This window comes from Vitis riparia, chromosome 12, assembly GCF_004353265.1.
Source record: "Vitis riparia cultivar Riparia Gloire de Montpellier isolate 1030 chromosome 12, EGFV_Vit.rip_1.0, whole genome shotgun sequence".
Lineage (NCBI taxonomy): Eukaryota > Viridiplantae > Streptophyta > Magnoliopsida > Vitales > Vitaceae > Vitis > Vitis riparia.
In genome coordinates, this window is record NC_048442.1 from 3438148 (window position 1) to 3444147 (window position 6000).

A 6000-nucleotide genomic window follows, 5' to 3' on the forward strand; every position below is an offset into this window, starting at 1 on the left:
ATCAATCTTGAAAATCATAGCACCTAAAACTATAATACACCAAACACTCAAAATGGTTTTTCCTTGTACCTCCATTAAAGGCAAAAGTGAGTTTATTAATAGAATTCTTGGTCCAAAGTAGTGAAGTGAAAATCAATTTAATATATCAAGTTTAATTTCCTTTTTTTCCAAATTATCTCAACAAAATGACAAGGTGATCATGAAGTGGTCCTCATGTTCATGCAACTACCATCTTCTTAAATCATATGATTTTGACATTTCAACAATGCATTCAACATCTCAACATACCATCATGATAAATATGATAAGACATTAAATATTTAAATTTGTGAATTTTGAATTGATGCAATGAATCAATGTAGATGGTCCAAATCAATGACTAGAACTATTCATGTTGGGTTGAAACCATTGTCCATATAGGACTCATTTAAAGATCATACAATTGAAAAATTAAATCCAAAAGCTATAATTAATCTACTAACCATCAATTTAATATAATAATCTTAGTACTTTATTTTGTCAAGCTTATGCTACAAGCTCTTTGCTTGAATGATTTTTTATATTTTCCAATGTGGGTAACATGTCACTATGTTGAGGGCCACTTGTTTGTTACATATGTAAAATATGAGGCCTAGAGGATGATTATTGTTTGACAAATAAAACATGATGGAATGATAAGTTAATGCAACTTATTAATATTGGACTCATATGACTCATTAGCCATGTGATGAAATGAAGAGAAAGAAAAGAAATTTACCTTCTGCAATCTCCATACACGTGGAAGAAATCAAAGGCACAATGCCTTCCTGAAGTCCAGAGCCTCTGCTATAAATAGAGCTCCAAGGCTTCTTCCTGAGGCAGAGTTAAGCAAGAGCGAGAGAGTTCCGCAAGGGTTCAAGAGCCTGAAAAGAGTTAGAAAAATTAGTGAGTGAAAAAATTTTCTCTTGTAATTTTCTTCTTTGAGTTAGAGTCATCCCTCTGCTGTCAACGATATGTAATCATCAACTCTCTGTAAATCAAGGTATATTTTCAATAAACAAAATTTTTAGATTTTTGTTTGACAAACAAAACATGATGGAATGATAAGTTAATGCAACTTATTAATATTGGACTCATACTCAATGATAGAGAATAATATTAATTAGTTACATTAATCTATAAGTGACTTTTCTCACTTAGTACTCAAGTATAATTACCAATATTAATTTGCAAGTCATAAGATGATGTGTCAATTCTTGTCAAGTCAAAACCAACCATACATGAAAAAAAAAAAAAAACATATAATGCGTGACACACATGATAAAATTAAAGTTGCTCCATGACAATGATTTCTTCAACCAAAATTCTAAGGCATGACACATCAACCTCAAATGAGAGGAAGAGAATGTAATCAATAAAAAATTACATATTTTTGGCAATTAAAAATAATTATTCAAATAAATAAAAACATTGATAAAAATATTGTAAATTTGAGAATTAAGAAGGGAACTCAAATAAAATTAGTTAAAAAATAATAACAAATATATTTAAAATTAGTTAAAAAAAAAAATCATACATTTTTAATATTTTATTTTTATACCTAAAAATTAAAATAAGTAAAATAAATTTGAATTAATATATAAAAATAATTTAGTGATATCAAATTTATTTTATATTTTTCTTCGTTTTTTTCTTTATTTTCACTTTTCTTTTTTATTTTATACCCTCACATTTTTTTTTTCAATTTTTCCAAGAACCAAACATAGTTTTAACAAATGATTTGATGCTTAAAAAAAAATCAACTTTGGAGTTGGCAAAACTAATCAAATTTTGTTTGGCAAAAAATAAAATACGACAAAAAAGGATAGGGGAAATCATGTTTATAACGGTGGATGGTGGTTGAATGGTGATAGAGGATTGTTGGAGCTATTTGGTTCAAAGGAAAATGACATGAAATTTTGGTAGGATTTCAATGTAGTCAATATTTTAGTTGGATGGAAATCGAATCAACCCACTATGACAATGCCACTTGAGTGGTCAATGACCTTCCAATGGTTTATAACCCACTAACCCACTTATAGATTATTTTTTAAATATTGACCAATTGACTTTCATGATAAATATAAAAGTAAAATAAATATGAACTCAATTTTTGTCCAAATTGAATGAATGGAACCAAACTAAACCATATCCAAACAATGTTAAATTTGAGTAATTTGGATCGATAAATAATAAATCGTTATATTTAATTCCGATTTTATTAAAATCGATCAAGGTAATTCAATTCTCGATTGGGTAGAAATCAAACTAACCGGAAATTGAAATCAAGTTATAAGTATTTGATTTCAAATTTCATATAAACCGATTCTATTTATATATTATTGACTATTGTTGTTAAGTTATGTTATTTTGTATATTGGAGTCTATTTAATGGTGATTTTATAAAGTATTTTTAACGTAAAAAGTTTTTTTTTTCAAATTAAGAGTGTGTTTAACAATATTTCTACTCAAAGTGTTTTTTTTTTAAAAAAAAAATTAAGGTGTTTTCTAAATTTTGCCAAACACCTATTTTTTTTTTTCTTTCAAAAACACTTTTTAAACTAAAAAAGACTTCCTAAAATCTCTATCAAACAGACTAAGAATGCGTTCGATGGTGATTTAAAGAATTGTTTCTAGCATTTATAACACTTTAAATTTTTCATCATTCAAGAATTAAAAATGTTAGAAATAGTTCATACAATCACTGTCAAATGCACTCTAAAATCCTGTTTGGCAGTGATTGTAGGAAACATTTTTAACCCTTCTAACTCTTGAAAGATAAAAATTTTCAAGTATTAGAAATGTTATAAAACACTAAAAAGTTTTTAACAAAATTTAAGAAATACTTAAAAAAAATGAAAAATCACTTATAATGTTTATTTGAGAGGTGATTATGTTACAAATACTTAAAAATAAAAAAATAAAAAAAACTTTCATTAAAAACCCTTTGAATAAAAACATTGTCAAACACAAAGAACAGTTTGACAATGATTGTAAAAAATATTTTTAATCTAAAAAATGGTTATAAAAAATGATTAGGTGTTTGATAAGATTAAAAAAAACATTTTTAAAAACCTTAAAAATAATGAAAAATTGCATTTAGTATTTTTTTTTTTTTTTTTTTTTTTGTGAAGCACTTGATAGACTATTACAAAGAAAAACGGTTGGAATATAAACATCGTGAAAAGCAACTCTAATTATTTGTACATTTATTTTCTTTGAAACAGTGGACTTGATATAAGTGGGATGAAAAAAAATAAGGGAAAGTTAGGTTTTGGGCTAATGATGTGGAAAATATATGGTTTTGAAAACCCAAATATATAAAATATGAGATCCAACTATTAATAGGTAAAATAGTATCCAAAACATGCACTATGTCCTGTTTACTTTTCCTCCTCCCAAATTGCCCCTAAATTTCTCCATGTCATCAGCAAATTCTCCTCATGTCAGTAGAACAATTTGAAACTTGAACTCATTCTCAAAGCTGAAACATAAAAAAAACCCGACCTGAGAACCAAAAGTAAGGAATCTCTCTCTCACTTCTGGTCATTTTTCCCTAACCCGTCTCAGGAAATTCCCAATTTCTAAATTTCTCATCTTCTTCCCACAAGCCCCTTGTTGAATTTGCTAGCTGCCTCTTCATGTCACGGCATTTCGGCCGAAAATATCGAAAGCAAGACAACTCTTTTCTTTGGAATGCGATAATCAAATCTTTCTCACATAGGGAAGACCCAAGAGAGGTTTTTGTTATATTTAATCTAATGCTTGAAAGTGGGGTTTCTGTAGATAAGTTCTCGTTTTCACTTGTGCTTAAGGCGTGTTCGCGCTTGGGCTTGATTAAAGAAGGAATTCAAATTCATGGGTTGTTGGGGAAGATGGAAATTGGGTCGGATGTGTTTCTACAGAATTGTTTGATGTGTTTGTATTTGCGATGTGGATGTCTTGGAATTGTCCGCGAGCCGTTTGATAGAATGATGAAGAGAGACTCAGTATCTTTTAATTCGATGATTGATAGGTATGTGAAGCATGGGATGGTGAAATCAACACGGGAGTTGTTTGATGTTATGCCAATGGAACAAAAAATTTTGATTTCTTGGAATTCAATGATCAGTGAGTATGCACGATCGGAAGAAAGGCTTAGGGTTGCTTGGGAGTTGTTTGAGGAAATGCCTATGAGATATTTGATTTCTTGGAACTCTATGATTGATAGGTATGTCAAGTGTGGGAAAATGGAAAATGATCACCACTTGTTTAATCGGATGCCAAAAAGAGTGTGGTTAGTTGAGCCAATATGGTAAATGGGTATGCAAAATTAGGTGAAATTGATATTGCTAGAGGTTTGTTTGTTGAAATGCTAGAGATGGATGTGATTTCTTGCAATACAATGATGGCTGGATATGTTCAAAATGGGTATCTTATGGAATCATTAAAAAAATTTCATGATATGCTAAGCAAGAAGGAGTTATTTCTTGATAATGCCACTTTGTTGATCACTCTTTCTGCAATTGCCCAATTAGGACACTTTGATGAAGGGGTAGCACTACATTGCTATATAGAAGACAATGGATTTTCTTTGAGTGAAAAACTTGGCGTTGCCCTCATAGACATGTATGCCAAGTGTGGTAGCATTGACAATGCTCTGTCAGTATTTGAGGATATAGATAATAAAAGTATTAATCATTGGAATGCTATACTTAGTGGTTTGGCTATTCATGGCTTGGGCGAAGTGGCTTTTGAATTGTTCATGGAGATGGAGAAACTTTTTGTAAAACCAAATGATATCACATTCATTGGAGTGTTAAATGCTTGTAACCATGTTGGCTTGGTGAAGGAAGGTCTAATGTGTTTTGAGCTTATGAAAAGAGTTCACAAAGTGGAGCCAAAACTCCAACATTATGTATGCATGGTTGACATCCTAGGCCAAGCAGGCCATGTGGAAGAAACTAAGAAATTTGTAGAAAAAATGTCCATTGAGCCAAATGATGTGGTTTGGAGGACTTTGCTTAGTGCTTGTAGGAATCATGAAAACTTCACAATTGGAGAACCAGTAACTAAGCATTTAAATTAGTGTGGATTCTTATAATCTAAGTTTTTATGTGCTCCTGTCTAACATATATGCTGGTTTTGGCATGTGGAATGATGTTCACCGAATTAGGATGATGATGAAACAAAAGGATCTAAAGAAAATTCCAGGTTGCAGTCAGATTGAACTCAAGGGGAATGTTCACAAGTTCTTTGTTAGAGATAAATCCCATCCTCAGGTTAGAGAGATCTATTCCATGTTGGACAGTTTGTCTACTCTCAATTCAGAGGTTGGCTATTGTAAACATTAGTGTTGAGTTGGGCACTGATGATCAGAAGTTGACAAGTCATCGACGGATTAAAATTAAAATGTCTTATTGTGGCCAATGGTAGATGGACAATCCAATTTACCAACTCAGCAAGCTACCATCTTCATAATGTATCTATACTTTGATTGCATTGAGATACAAATCAATGTCTAATTCAAAGAAAAATGTAAGTATCTTATTATTATAATATTTTTTTATGCTAAAATTTTCTTTGGTGATATTAAGTACTCTCACCAAAATAATAATAATAATAATAATAATAAAAATAAATAAATAAATAAAAATTCTTTAACTATCTTCTCACTGGTGATATCAAGTGCTCTCAGTTGAATTATAGGTTATGTTGAATATAATGTATTTATAGTGTACAATATTTCTTTCCTTTCTTAATATAGGTCACATATATGGTAGTTAGTTCAAGCTAACCTTGTATATATATTTCTCTATTGTAAAAAGTTATGAATATGAATGAGAATTAAGGTTTTCTCTCTCTCTCTCTTTTTCAACATTGTATCAGAGCCAAGGGAGAAAACTTTATTTTTTATGATTTACCTGTGTAATTAATTCCGGGAATCCGTCCAGTGACCGTGTTTCATTCCAGTCACCTTTTCCATCTCCCAAAGTTTTCCGA

General features: G+C 30.3%; 1 pseudogene; it reads left to right on the forward strand.

The window, feature by feature from the left end:
- The first annotated feature begins 3764 nt into the window (after nucleotides 1-3764).
- LOC117925853 lies at nucleotides 3765-5351 on the forward strand (annotated as a pseudogene).
- Nucleotides 5352-6000: the final 649 nt, after the last annotated feature.